The sequence below is a fragment of the Globicephala melas genome, chromosome 2, assembly GCF_963455315.2.
Source record: "Globicephala melas chromosome 2, mGloMel1.2, whole genome shotgun sequence".
Classification (NCBI taxonomy): domain Eukaryota; kingdom Metazoa; phylum Chordata; class Mammalia; order Artiodactyla; family Delphinidae; genus Globicephala; species Globicephala melas.
This window is the reverse complement of record NC_083315.2, coordinates 162,157,980-162,173,809: the sequence shown is the minus strand read 5'-3', so window position 1 is coordinate 162,173,809 and position 15,830 is coordinate 162,157,980. Positions and strand designations below refer to the sequence as shown.

Sequence of the window (15,830 nt, the reverse complement as noted above, 5' to 3'; positions counted from 1 at the left end):
GTGCCCTCATGGTAGTTTGAATCACCTATATGGGGCATTTCTTCCAGGTTTCCTTTGGCCAGTCATCTTGCTTTGCCTGGTTCTGAGTCCGTATTTGGTATATCTCAGGGTCCTCCCAAGTGTGTGCACGCATCTCTTAGCCAAGATGGATTCTAGCGAAGAGGCCTATGGGTAGGTTGACATCACTCCCGTTTTGACCTCCAAGGAGCCTTTCTGCACATGTGCAGTAGGGAAGGTCTCCTCGACCTCGACAATGAGAAATATGTGGTCTCTATCTTTTTTCTGGGCAGGGCTCAGCCTCTCCTGTTGTTCTCCTGATAAATATTATCTTCATCTTGGAGTATCTGTCCACAGGGGACAAACTCCAGCTGCTCAGCCTGGGGCCCATCTATCTCCTGCCTCAAATCCTCCCTGAGAGACACAGACCCCGAGAACTCTTTATTGGGAAGAAGAAGGGCAAATGTCTGTCTTCTGTACCTTCTTCAGGCTGGCACGGGGCTCATAGACCCTACCTAGTTGGGGTCACGGAGCTCTGGCCCTGTCTCATTAAGGGCCCCAGCATGACTTCCGTTGTTATTTCAGCAGGATATGCTGTGGGGAGTAGAAACCCTCTAAATTATGCGCATCCTGGGGTTCCGCTAAGGGAAAAGAGAAGAAAACTCCTGAAATGCACTTTGGGGCTTCAAATCCTAAATTTGATTTGCTTCGACTGTTAAAGTGTGAAGTCCCCTTCGCAGAAATGACTCCCCTGAGTGCTGAGTTGGGCTGCTAACACCATTTGCTGTGTTGATGTGGCTTGAGCCCAGGGAAGTAACCTAGCAGTTTTCTGTGTCATTTAGAGGCTTACCCTGCCACCTAGATAATCATCCCAGCTTTGATGGGGACGCTTGGCCTCAGATCTTTTAGGCAGACACCGGGGCTGGCTCCATGATCTCTGTTCAGCCTGACTGTTCCTCTGTGTGGTTTGAAACACATATTGGAGAACCTCAGAGACCCAGAAGGCTCAGGCAGCCCCAAGGAGTGGGTCACTCAGACAATGGGATGACCAGTGACTCCAGAGTGTGAGTGAGTGAAAGGGCCTGCATCCTCCAGGCCTGTTTGCTATTTATCCCTCAGTGAGGCACGTCCATCTTCTAGTGTGGTGCCCTGGGGCAGGCTGATTAACCTGAACTGGGCTTCAGCAGTTCAGTCCACAGAGGACACGGAAGACCCATTCATCTCTGGAATCTTACCCTTGAGACTCCGTGAGAGAGTCTGCAGATGACAGTAGTAGGGAAATTTCCTGCAGAGCTGTTGTAATAATAAGAAATGGCTACCACTTATTGGTTGTGTGCGTTCCTCTAGGCATGTTCTAAGTGCTTCAATCCTTGAATTCATCTAACCCCTGCAACAGACCTACAGGTAGGAGCTATTGTCATCATGCAATTTCATGGATGAACAAATAAATTCTAAGAAATTAAGTAATTTGCCCAAGGCCACACAGCTGATAGGTGGTTAAACTGGGATTTGAGCCTTGGGATGCCAGACTCCAGAGCCCATACGTCTAAGCACTGTGCTAGACTGCCCACTTGTGTCAACGGTCAGTACCCCCTACGCTACGTCTGAGCCTTTTCTTAAAGGTTTTACCCCAAGGAAAAGATTGGAGGGAGAAAGAGAAATTTTTAGGGAAATGTGGGCTGACACGGTACCATAGCACTCTAAATATGGACTGTTGTGTTTTCAAAGAAGGGAGTGTCAAGGAGGGGAAAGAGCACGGACATTGGAGTCAGATAGACTTGGTCTTTAGCACTCTTAAACCTAAGGCTGCTTTTCCTATGATAGGGATGGTGCAGTCCCTCTTCATTCGGAATAATGGGAGGAGGGAGTGAGTTAACCCACGTAAAGTGCTCAGCAGAGTATCTGGCATAGAGTTGGCATTTAGGAAACACTATTTCCCCCTGTCCAACTTTCGTCTCCAAACATCTTATGGAAAAATCCCAACAAACTTTTTTGGCCAAACCAATACATTGAATAGGTTTTTTATTTTTTATTTATTTATTTTTTTATTTTTTGCGGTACGCGGGCCTCTCACTGTCGTGGCCTCTCCCGTTGCGGAGCACAGCCTCCGGACGCGCAGGCTCAGCGGCCATGGCTCACAGGCCCAGCCGCTCTGCGGCATGTGGGATCCTCCCGGACCGGGGCACGAACCCGTGTCCCCTGCATCGGCAGGCGAACTCTCAACCACTGCACCACCAGGGAAGCCCCTGAATAGGTTTATGAAGTCGCAGTTTCCATCAACTCAATTAGGCAGTCACTCCATCCCAAGAACTCCTTTACCCTCCATGCTCTCACAGGCCACAATTGCTTCCTTCCCTGCCCCCAGTGCAGTTGTTTTAGAAACTTCCCACATGACTCATCTTGGAGAAAGCAATAAAACATTCAACCTCTGTAACCGCCAAGGGACAAAATCATGAGGCTTCACTGACTGACAGGGGAGGGAAGAATGCTTCAGCCTGCGTGGATGAGGGTCTGTAGTGGTCATGTGTCAGGTTGTGACTTTTTATGTTGATGGGTAGGATCTTTGCCACTGGTTTTCACCGTATGATCGCTTAGGGATTTTTATCCTTTGCTAATAAATGGTTAAGAGTCTTGGATCCTTTGCTCAGTACTGGGGCCTCAAGATGTATTTGATGGATACTGTTTGACACCACTGATTAAGTCCTGACTGTGTGCAGGCTTGGGGCAAGGCAGTTTACATGTGTTCCTGAACCTCATTTTCACTCCCCATTATTCCAAGTGGTAGCCGCTGTTACTGTCCCCATTTACCAAGGCTAGGTGTCCTGGTTAAGTCCTCGCAACTAGCTAGTGGCAAAAGTGGGCCTGGAATCTGGATTTTCCAACTCCAGAGCCCATGGTCTCTTCATCATGCTCTATTCCTGGCTCGACACAATGGGGCTGAAGAGTGTGTAATTGTATCAGGACAAATTCCTCCTAAGGGAAAATCCACTTAAACCACAGAATGGGAAAGCTCCTTCCTGAGAGTCAGTGCTTGCTTTCTGACACAGATTCCTGTTCTCCTTCTCCCCTGGATTTTTAACGCTCCCAGCATATGGAGAGCATCCGTGCCAGGGCCAGGTGCTGAACTGTGGGCCTCTGGTATAGTGACTCACTTCACTGCTGGCGGAGGAGTTAATTTGAGATATGGGCGGCTTCAGGAGAGGACTGGGTACAATGCTGTGGTCCTGGGCATGGACCTTTGATGTTGTCATGGTGACTGAAGCTGCTATTCTGCAGATAAAGGGAAGGCCAGAGATCTTGAGCTGTCAAGATTTCTCCCCACAAGCAGGAGATATTGGTTAATTTGCATGACCCATGAACATGTCCCAAGGCTGTGACATTTACCATTCTCTTCTGCCAAACCCCAAATCACTCGCTCACTCACCTGCTTACTCACTCCCTCATTCATTTATTAATTTGACAAATTTATTGATTTACTCAACGCTAAGTACTGAGGCCATGATGGTGAATAAAAGGCAGACACGGTCCCCGACCTCTTGGAGCGTTTATAGCTAGGATGGGCAAACATCCCAGCTTTTGTGGATCTGAAATATTTGTGAACAGTGGCCCTTTTCCTCTCAAACGTGGTTTGAAAGATAAATTATATGGTCACCCTACTGATTGGTAGTGGGAGAGGCAAACCTTATGCATGTAATCACAGAAATAAGTGTAAATAAAACCAGATGAATGCTGCAAAGGGATGGGGGAACTAGAGCTGTGAGGCACGTGAACAGACCTGATTAGTAGGACAGGGGTTCTGGGCGGAGGGAGCTGTCAGGCCCCTGTGGGTGGAAGGAAGCCGGGACGTCTGGGAACTTGAGAGAAGGGGAGTGTAGGTGGCCGGAGGTCCATTAACAAGGGGAGATTCGTAGGCATTTAGGTTGGAGACAGGCAGGGGCAACACCCTGCAGGGCCTGATGCTGGATTTTATCCTAAGAGCGCTGGGAAGCTCTGGCTGTTTCAAGCAGCAGGGTGACGTGATCCGATCAATCAGTCCATTGCCATTTTGGTCCCTCTTAGAAGCCCAGAGTATAGCAGTGGTAGTTATGAGCTGGGTTTTAGTCATCCGTTCATCCATTCATCAGCTAAACGTTCATGGAGTGCCAACTGTGGCACTTTGCTAAGTGTTATGCTCTGGATTTCTGAACTGATTTATCCTCAGAGATGCCAAAACTCAAGGCCTGGAAGAAGCCTTCGTGGGCCCTCCTGGTAGCATCAAACACTCACATTTGCCTCTATGCTTATTAGACTCTATTAGCTAGTCATCATTTTCTCACCTGTCTCTTTCCCAGGATTGTGAGCTTTTTGAGGTTGAGTCTGTGTCTTTTATCCTTGTATCCCTGATGCCTGGCACAGTGGCTGGCCCGTAGAAGTCGCTTACAGTTTGAGAAATGAATGAATGGTGCTTGTATATCTGTTTTGGAGACCAAGAGACCTTCGTTTATTTATTTTATTTTATTTTGGCTGCACCTGAGGCTTGCAGGATTTTAGTTCCCTGACCAGGGATTGAACCCAGGCCACGGCAGTGAAAGCACCGAGTCGTAACCACTGGGCCGCCAGGGAACTCCCCTTTCATTTAGAACCTTCACAGAAGCAAAGCAGAAAGTGATTTTGTTTCTGTGCTCTAGAAGACCTTTCCTCTCGGTCTGGTTGTCAAGAGTACTTCTTCGTGTTCTTTATGCATGAGCAGATTCCCTTGGTGTCCATAGCCCCAAAGTTTTACTTATTTAAGAACGTAATGATTTTAAGGAAAGGATGGCGCCTGAGACATCCGTTCAGCAGCCAGTGGAAATCCTTGCTGTGAGTGCGTGCAAAGCCAGATGAGCCTTCTCCTTCCCTGCCCTGAACTCTCCCTTCCTCCAAGCAGCCTTTTGTGCAGGAAGTTTGGACCGCAGCCGAGGCAGCAGGTGACCTCTGATGAGCGCAAGATCGGCATCTTTGTGCCCAAAGATGCAGCTCTGGCAAGTTGAAGCAACTCCCCTGGCTGTTGCCCTGAAGTCAGAGGCACTGCCCTCTCTTCAGCGAAGTGGTCATGCAGAAGATCGTTCAATGTGTGCAAGATCGGGCTTGCAGCCCCTGGCCTGTCTCTACAGGCTTACACTTCATTATTATTATTGTTTTTATCCCTGGGGTTGTTGAGTCCATCACTGTTTAGGGAAGAAGATCTAAAGCTTTTAAGCCAGAAATTAAAGAGCTAATGGCAATTGGCATGATACTAGAAAAATGAATTTGCAAATGAGAAGTCAGTGTTCTTAAAAAACTCTCATAAAAATAAAACAAAATCCAGAAATGAATGCCATGGTGTCGGTGTCTGCATTTATCTACAAATGTGCATGTGTTTGCTCCTCATTGAAGGTGAAGCAAAAATCTCATTTAACAAGATTTATTTTTTTACTTTTAAAATTTTTATTGGAGTAGAGTTGATTCACAATGTTGTGTTAGTTTCAGGTATACAGCAAAGTGAATCAGTTATACATATACATATAGCCACCCTTTTTAGATTCTTTTCCCATACAGGCCATTACAGAGTATTGAGTAGAGTTCCCTGTGCTGTACAGTAGGTCCTTATTAGTTACTTATTTTATATATAGTAGTGTGTATATGTCAATCCCAATCTCCCAATTTATCCCTTCCCCCACCTTTTCCCCCTTGGTAACCATACGTTTGTTTTCTACATCTGTGACTCGTTCATTTAACAAGGTTTTGGTGGTGTGTGGCTCGTACAATTATTTTCATTACTCATAATCAGTTGTATTCATTTTAGTAACTAATATTTGCTGAATGCCTGTCATGAAGCAGGTGCTGTGTTAGACCGATGATGAGAAAAATAAAATAAAAAATGATGCAAGACGTCTACTTCCTGTCCTCCAGAATCCATTGTCTCTCTAGCTCACTTACACGGTATTTACTGTGGCTAGGCACTGCTCTAAATGCTTCATGTTTATTGTTATTTAGTCTTTACAATGATCCTTCAAGGTAAGGGTAAGCAGCTGGGGAACAGAAGTTAGATAAGCTTAGGTGACAGGTAGAACTGGGATCTGGACACAGGCAGCCTGGCTCCAGAACCCACGCTTTTTCACCAGGATGCTCTACTCCTGCTTGGGGAGACCGACGTGGCTTGGGTAGTTAAAGTCCAGTGCGACTGGTGCCAGAAGACAAGGAAACACTCAGGCCCTTATTCACGGAGCAGGAGTCTCTGACTCAATCTGTGGGACTCCCAGAAGGACCTTCATTCTCCTGTGAGAAGACTACAGAGAATAATAATTATCTGTTGGTTGTGCTCTAGAGGGACATGGCTTTGCATCTTCACATAAGGTGTTGAACTGGGCCAATAGATTCTATTTAAAACCACAGTACACGAGGTATCATTCAGGTCTGCAGTTGAGAGTCGCTTATCCGTATCTATTGAGAACGTGTATTTTCCCTTCATTCTTGATAGAAATGGGCGGAAGAGACAGAAAGCTTGTGGATGAGGGTTAGCCTTACTGAGGAAGGGAGGGTTTAACCTTTTGTTCTTTGAAAAATGAGGATCAGACATACAAATTCCTATTTCCCTATATTGTCCTTTTTCAGGTGGAAGAAAGTGACATAACAGATGAGTGTTAGAAAAAGGGTTTGCAAACTGGAGAGAGAGCTGAGGTGCTGGTAGAAGGTGCTGATACATTTTCTAAGGGGCGCAGGAAATGAAATATTAATTTGGGATTAATATCCAGCACTCAAAAGTAAGAAAGAGTCCAAGTGAAAAGCTACAATGAAAACAAGATAGCAGAAGCATCGTCTGTTAAATTTCAAGCTGTCTCCAATGCAGTGACGATGGAAGGAATAGTCATCTTGGGTTTAGCTCACAGCAGTGAATCAGAATTCCTGGAGCTGCTTTTGTAGCCCAGTAAAAAAAAAAAATTTTTTCCCCAGAAATTGGGTAAACTCATCTTTGATAGGAATAATCTCAAGTGCAGAGAGAGCAGTGCACACATCAAGCGTTCTCCTCAGGACCAAGGTGATTTTTCATCATCACTTGGCAGATTTGGTAGAGGCTGAGTCCAACCTGAGATGAAAGGACGAGTTAGTCACTCTGAAAGTTTATTGGTCTTATCAGAGCACACAGATATAGCTCTGCTTCCTTAGTGGACTTGATGCGTTAAAATGTCTCTTATTTCATCCTTCCATGTAGTCAAAGAGACAGAAAAAACGAATTCTACATTGTAAGGCACAATTTGGAAGGTAGGAGGTCTCCTGCCAATATGGCTTGGTCCCATATGACAATGTTTGGCTACATCAGTCATTAGTGTATACCCAGGTGCTAAGGAACTGAGTTTTAGAACATTTTCTCCCCAAAGAATTAACTAGTGGTAGCAAGGAAAGCTACCTTCCTCAGACCATAGGCTCTGGATGTGCCGTCTAGCTCACCTTGGGTTTCTCTATCTTATTCTTCAAACAAATTCTCCACTCACGCTGTCCAATCTGCAGGTGACCTTCACTTTACGTTTATAACCAGGTCGTAAAGCACCCCCCGGACAGAGGAAAGGCTAATGGGGGTGGCTCCGGGTTTCCTCTCTGATGCCCTCCCACTGTTGTCTGAAGTATGTATATGATGTGGCTTTGCACTTGGACGTGAAGGAGCCCCGCCCCCTGCCCCCAGCCCCAGCACGGTCACTTCTGCTGCTGTGAAATATTTATATGTGAAATGCTTCTGAAGCAGGAGAAATAAAAAGCAACTGCGGTGAACAAATTAATATCATACTTCCACTTCTCACCTGAGGCCCTTCCGCAACAAATGTGTGAGGCGGGGGAAGGATGCTGCTACCCTGTTGTCAGGGTTTTGAGTCATTAGGGGCATTTGTGAGTTGTAATGAATGTGGTCTGCCAGTTGCCCTTCTCTGTCTCCCAGGGGTTGTGGCTTTCCTTCTGTCCATTAATGGCTGAAAGTATGCCCGCTTTGAATGCATTTATGAAGCCACTTTCCACCACGACCCCCTCCTCTTGCCTCGACCCCTGGCTAAATATCTCCTTCATAAATCCTTTTGCTGACTGTGCCCTCTCGAGATTAAGAACGTTGTAGACCTAGAGCCACCTTTGTGCCCTCAGATGAGGTCATTTCCCTTTGTTCCCGTAGTGTGAGCTGTTAGTAAGAGGATCATACATCCTGTCTTATGCCTGTCCTGCAGTTCAAGCATAATCGTGAACAAGGCCCTTTTCCCTCTGCAAGTGTCCTGGTTTGGACAGTAAATCAAACCATCGCCATGGTTATTAGCGTCCGTGTATATGGTGCCAATCGGCTGCATTCTTCAGTCTCAGACAAGCTGAGTGATCACCTCTCCACCTTTGCTTGTCTTCCTTTTTGGTGCCATGTGAGGAAACAGAGAAACAGATTGTCTCACCAAGTACACAGATCATAGGAGAAAAGCCACAGACAGTTAGTGGTCCCCTGTGGGCCGTCATTCATCCCAGAGCAGCGCTAACACTCATGATGGTATCTTGTGCTGCCCGGAACAGTGATTTATAGAACCCAGCATTGCCGCATGGGATGACAGCACCAGGAGAATTTGGTGGGGGGATCTTCGAGGGCTCTTTATCCCCTTCTCATTTTGGGAGAGGCTGCAGTTTCTCTGTTATACCTTTCTGGTGGTCCTAATGCAGGGAGGGAAGGAGGATAGAGGAAGCAGGAAGAAAAGAGATCCTTTTATTTATTTATTTTCCAGGTTTATTGAGATATCATTGACATATAACATTGGGGAAGTTTAAGGTGTACAATGTATTGATTTGATATACTTATTTATTACAAAATGATGACCAGCATAGCATTAGCTAACATCGCCATCATGTCGTATAATTACCATTTCTTTTTTTTGTGGTGAGAACATCTAAGATTTATTCTCTCAGTAACTTCAGGTATATAATACAGTATTAGTAACTGAAATCACCATGCTATACGTTAGGTCCCCAGAACGTATTCATCTTATAACTGGAAGTTTGTACCCTTTGACCAATATCTGCCCTCCCCACCCTCTAGCCCCTGGCAATCTCCATTCTACTCTCTGTGAGAAACAGATGTTTAAATTTATTTTTATTGGAGTATAGTTGATTTACAATGTTGTGTTAGTTTCAGGGGTACAGCGAAGTGAATCAGATATATATACATATATATATATATATATATATATCCATTTTTTTTCAGATTCTTTTCCCATATCGGTTAGTACAGAATGTCAAATATAGTTCCCTGTGCTATACAGTAGGTCCTTGTTAGTTTTCTATTTTATATATAGCAGTGTGTATACGTTAATCCCAATCTCCTCATTTATCTCTTTCCCCTACGTTTCCCCTTTGGTAACCATAAGTTTGATTTCGAGATCTGTGATTCTGTTTCTGTTTTGTAAGTAAGTTAGAAACAGATTCTTTTAGACCTTACCACTGTCACCAACTCTTCCTCCTCCTTCTTTATTTTTTAAAAAATAGGACAATCATTATATTTCTTTGTGTTGGACTACTTTCTTATGTTTGTCTGTATTACAAAGAAATAAATTGCTTTCCTCTCACACCTCTGGGAAGACCATGCACCTACATTTATTACTGTCGTTTGTTCACTCATTTCTTATTTTTTTTTAAAGCAATCTTTTTTTTTTAAATGTATTTATTTTATTTATTTATTTATTTTGGCTGTGTTGGGTCTTCATTGCTGCATGTGGGCTTTTCTCTAGTTGTGGTGAGCGGGGGCTACTCTTCGTTGCAGTGCGCGGGCTTCTCCTTGCGGTGGTTTCTCTTGTTGCAGAGCACGGGCTCTAGGCGCACGGGCTTCAGAAGTTGCAGAACTCAGGCTCAGTAGTTGTGGCTCGCGGGCTCTAGAGCGCAGGCATAGTAGTTGTGGCTCACGGGCTTAGTTGCTCCGCGGCATGTGGGATCTTCCCAGACCAGGGCTCGAACCCGTGTCCCCTGCATTGGCAGGCGGATTCTTAACCACTGCACCACCAGGGAAGCCCCACTCATTTCTTATTGATTGAAACATTCATTTATGAATCGTTTACTGGGTAGGAGCTGGAAGTTCTAACTGACAGGCTAAAAAGGAAATTCAAAAAGGGGTGGAATTAAATTTTCAAATGGGACCCTCTTGTCTATAGTATGTTTTTCCTGAAGCTTGAAACTCTCACATGACATGTAGTTTAATTTTTTTCTTTTTGATCCTCAGAAGACCTCTCTGAACTTGGTAGTGGTTGATCTTGTAACTGAACACGTGATGCTCATTAAGTCTGAGATCGTGGCTTAAAATGATGCTGATGTTGGTTGAACCTCTACCCTTATGATCCTTTAAGCCAGACTGTACATGGCTCAGTTTCGTCATTTCATTATCTACGTGCTTGGACACTTCTAATGGGCTGGCTTATCTTCACTTTTGCAGCCTGAATGGAGAGAAAGAAAAACAAACAAACTTAAAAGCAAATGCATTTGATTTTAAAAGGCTTTACTTGAGTTCAAACAGTTAAGATTATTAGAAAATACTTTAGAAAATTAATAATGTTAGAAGTATGAATTGAATCAGAACTATTGAGTTAAAAATGATGCTGTTGGTTCAAGTGATAACAGTCCATTTATACTGGGTTTCCCCTGTAGGTATGTAACCTGAGTTTGTTAATTCATTTTAATTCTGCTTGTTTGCTGGAGTCTTTCTGATGTATATGATCTAGATAGAATCAAACCTCATTCCTGGGGTTGGGGATCCTCTAAAGTCTTACCAGGAGGTTGGTGACTTGTGACAGGCCTTATTTTTCTCCTTACTTCTGGTTTTAAATCACATTCTGGCCCACAGTGCCCATAACAATCCTTATATTTAAAACCACTTCCCCAGGGCATTTGCTTGTATAGCCCACTTTACTGAAGATTTGGGGGAACAGGAGAGGAATTTATATCACACATATGAAGCAAGTTAAAACTGGGTACTAGATGGACCTGCTTTTCAGAAGTCTTGGGCATTGCTGTAACTGAGCTCAGCTGACACTTTGTCTCTTTTGCTTTCCTTTCTTCTTTTTTGGAGGCTTTCTCTCTCTTTTCTCTGTTCCCTCCCTTTCAGGCTATAAAATCAACCTTTCTCCATTTTTATTTATTTTTTTTTAATTTAAAATTTAATGCTGAGCCATTAAGCTCTCACCAGCTCCAGCAGCCAAATAAAGTTTGGTGCCCCCATGGACATGTTCAGGGAAGTAGTCTAATTAGAAATGATCGCTTGTGAGGTCCCTTCTGTCTAAATTCTTGGACGATGACAAGACCTCTCCCTCATCTCTGTCTGGAGGTGAGCACAGGGTGGGGGAGGATGAGTGTGTTCTGGGTACCATATGCAGAGGAAAGGGCAAAACCGTGGCTTTGGGCCAGTCAAGACTTGAATTCTGGCTTCTCTACTTCCTGGCTGTGTGACCTCGGGCAAGTTCCTTAACTTTCCTGAGCCTCTTTCCTTATCTCGAAAGAGCGATAATATTCCATAAAGTTCTTGCAAGTTGTAGAAAGAATAAAATTGAATAACACACAAGTTGTGGAAGGGATAAAATGGAAGAACACTTCTAAAACACCTGCCTCAATGTAGACACTCAACAAATGTTAATTTCCTTTCCTTTCAACCGATAGACACTTTCCTTCAGGGTTACATATGTAAACATTAAATATTTATAAATTGCATAATTCAAAGAAAAGAAACTTGAAAAGGAATCTTACTTTGGATTTTTTGATGAAGCAAATAATTATCCCTGCCTGTCTTTGCTGCAGATCTGTATTTTTATACGCAGCAATTGGTCTGCTTAGGATACTTATGTGTAATTCTCAGCACAGTGAGACCTGATTGAACCCAAACTCTTTTTGCAGCTTCATAGAAGTTGTAAATATTAGGTATTGATGGTGTGATCTGTGGCTACCTAAGCGACTGGGGTCTGGAGCTGTCCCTGAGGTATTATTTCCAGGTGGTCCCATCAGAGCTGAATAGACTATGAGGCTATAAACACTAGTTAAGGCCTGTGGCTTGGTCTGATGGCGCTCAAAGTATAGTGACAATGGGTATTTTACCAGCAGAAAGGACTTGGCATCTGTCTTTTCTCTAAAGCAGAGAATTGCATAGCCCCCGATGAATAAGTGATCCCTGTAGATTAGGCCGATTTAAACCACAGGCAAAGACACATCCCATGCAGCTGGATTTGAAATTCTGGGGTGCCAGCGTTTATGTTAGAAACAGTGGCCAGTATAATATTTCATGTTCTTAGAGGCAGGAAAGAATAAACTAAAGACTTAAACAAAAGAGATTTTTTCTTTTGTCCAATAAGTTGTCTAGGGGGTTTGCAACAGAAACCGTATGTGGCCCACAATTACTATCCGACCTTTTCTGGAAAAGGGTTGATCCCTGGTTTAAAGAGTTTGAAATATCTCAGATCAATGAAGGCAAAATATTACTAACAATGATTGACTTTTTCATTTGTAATCTAACTTATGGCAACCACTGTCTGCTTGTTTTTTGTTTTGTTTTGTTTTGTTTTTTGCGGTACGCGGGCCTCTCACTGCTGTGGCCTCTCCCGTTGCGGAGCACAGGCTCCGGACGCGCAGGCTCAGCGGCCATGGCTCACGGGCCTAGCCGCTCCACGGCATGTGGTATCCTCCTGGACCGGGGCACGAACCCGTGTCCCCTGCAGCGGCAGGCGGACCCTCAATCACTGCGCCACCAGAGAAGCCCCTGTCTGCTTGTTTTAACAGAGATTTATGGGCATTATTTAGGATGAATATAATCCCATTGCAGTATTGAATTGTGTCTGGCAATATTCACATGGGGTTATTACAATTTTGTCCAGGGAATGGAGGCTCTAGAAGTAGCTCATATTTCTGTCACCTCCGTCTGAAGCCCCTACCTTCCTCACCACAGCTCACCTGATTGAAATCTCTTGCTACCCTCTCCCCTGGCCTGAAGGAGTTTGGCAGGGTGAGCTCAGGAAGGGCTGCTGAGGAATTTTCCACCTTATTCTGTGCGTGCTGAGAGTAGGGAAGGATTTCCAGCAAGGGAGTGTGTGATCAAAAGCCCGTTAAATGTATGGGTGCAGAAACGTAAGTCCTGGGACGGAGGCATGTTGTGGAGGCTACAAGGTACAAACTGAACCTCCTGGAAGAAATGGGGCCCAGATTAGACCCCGAAGGGTGGGCACCTTTGTGGGAGGGCAAAGCAAAGTTCCAGAAGTATGAGGGGATGTCTCATAGCGTTTCCTGCCCAGGGCTGGAGGCTTTTATAGTATAGTGTGAGATGAGGTTGCAGCATCAATGTGGCCAAGTCACTGGGAATTTTAAGGTGTATGGAATTCCAAATCCGGTAGCCAGTGAGGAGTCATTGTTATTTATTTTTAAAAGGAGCCGTGTGTGTGTGTGTGTGTGTGTGTGTGTGTGTGTGTGTGTGTGTGTGTGTGTTGGGGGACAGTGAAATGACAGTCACAAAATTGTCAACTATTTGTTAAACCCTGACACAGTGCTGGGCATTGGGCTCAGCGTATTACATGAATCATCTCATTTAATCCTCACAACGACTCTGTGGGGGAAGGCATTGTTATCCCCAGTTTGCAAATGAGGAAATTTGGGCTTAGAGAGGTTAAAATAACTTGCCCACTCTCTCGCTTTGTCACAGTTTACCCTTCCCCCTCCTCATATCCTGAAGTCCATATATACACTACCAAACATAAAATAGATAGCTAGTGGGAAGCAGCTGCATAGCACAGGGAGATCAGCTCGGTGCTTAGTGACCACCTAGAGGAGTGGGATAGGGAGGGTGGGAGGGAGGGAGACGCAGGAGGGAAGAGATATAGGAACATATGTATAACTGATTCACTTTGTTATAAAGCAGAAACTAACACACCATTGTAAAGCAATTATACTCCAATAAAGATGTAAAAAAAAAAAAAGATACATTAAAAAAAAAATAACTTGCCCAAGTGTCTGAGGTGATTAACGAGCAGAACCATGACAGTCTGACCCAGGAGCCCAAGCTCTTAACTCCTGAAACAAGCTCAGTGTAAAACATTCCAACAAAACAGAAAAAAAGAGAGTGAAAAGGAACTGAAACCCTGCCTCCCGGGAGTGACCACTTTGGGTGCCAGTCCTTTTAGACATCTTTCTATGTATATGCACAACAAGATGTATGCGTTTTGCATAACTTCTGCCAGGATTGGGTAAATCCTATGTCTGCAAATTTTATATAAATGGCAACATACTATATATGGATTTTTCCCCCCAATTTAAAACTAATTTTCTAATTTTAACAAGTGGATGTATAGTGTTAAAAAACAAAATTCAGGGACTTCCCTGGTGATCCAGTGGTTAAGACTTGGCGTTTCCACTGCAGGGGGCGTGGGTTCCATCCCTGGTCAGGGAACTAAGATCCGGTGTGCCACACGGCGAGGCCAAAAAATTAAAACAAAAACCAAAATTCAACCGAGTAGATTTGAAGATCTAATGGGCTTTATTCAATGATTTATGAATCAGGCACCATCCCATATAGCAGCTAGAGGGGTCCTCCCAGGGGTTGTACAAAATGGAAGGTTTTTATAGGAAGAGAGTGGGGCAAAGGAGCTATTATCAAAAGAAAAGAAAGGATTATATTTTAGGTCAGGACATCTTTGGGGGGAAGAGGGGGGAAGGAATAGCAGGGGTTTTAGCATGCACATTGCCTCTTTTCCTCTGGGGGATGGAGCAGGTCCATGAGACAGGCTGCCTCATTGGTGCTGACCAGACAATTCCAGACTGGTTGATTAAGATTACATTTCTGGATAGACCTAGAAAATATTATATTTAGCGAGGTAACTCAGACAGAGAAAGACAAATACTACATGATATCATTTATATGTGGAATCTAAAGATAATACAAATGAGTCTATATACAAGACAGAAATAGACTCACAGACACAGAACACAAACTTACGGTTACCAAAGGGGAGAGAGAGGGAGGGAGGTACAAATTAGGAGTATGGGATTAACAGATACAAACTACTATACATAAAATAGAGAAGCACAAGGATTCAGCACAGGGAACTATATTCAGTATCTTGTTATAACCTATAATGGAATATAATCTGAAAAACAATAACTAAATCACTTTGTTGTACACCTGAAATTGACACAATATTGTAAATCAACTATACTTCACTAAAAGAAAAGAATAAATAGTAAAAAAAGATTACATTTCTGGGGAAGGTCGTAACTGCAGTAAAGTCAGGTATCAAGTGCTGGTTTGATACCATGGACTTTAGCACAAGTGGTGCCATTTGGGCCTGTGCTTTTCTCTGTAACAATAATATTTCATCGTATGATGGTACCCTCATCCACATAACCAGTCCTTTATAGATCATTGCAGGTTCTGGAGCAAGGAAATCTTAGTAAGCTTTTTTTTTTTTTTTTATAAACTTATTTTAAATTGCTTTCTTCTCACACCTTTGGGAAGATCATGTGCCTACATTTATTACTTTAGTTTGTTCACTCATTTCTTATTATTTTTTCAAGCAATCTTTTTTTAAAAACGTATTTATTTTATTTATTTATTCTTTTTGGCTGCCTTGGGTCTTTGTTGCTGAACGCGGGCTTTCTCTAGTTGTGGCGAGCGGGGGCTACTCTGCGTTACGGTGTGTGGGCTTCTCATTGCGGTGGCTTCTCTTGTTGCGGAGCACGGGCTCTAGGCACGTGGGCTTCAGAAGTTGCAGCACGTGGGCTTCCGTAGTTGCAGCACGCGGGCTCAGTAGTTGTGGCGCATGGGCTTAGTTGCTCCGCGGCACGTGAGATCTTCCTGGATTTATTGG

At 43.9% G+C, this 15,830-nt stretch overlaps 1 protein-coding gene across 4 annotated transcripts in view; it reads left to right on the top strand.

The window, feature by feature from the left end:
* Positions 1-15,830, top strand: part of KCNK10 (potassium two pore domain channel subfamily K member 10) — a 143,626-nt gene that overhangs the window by 74,270 nt on the left and 53,526 nt on the right. The window lies entirely within an intron of this gene.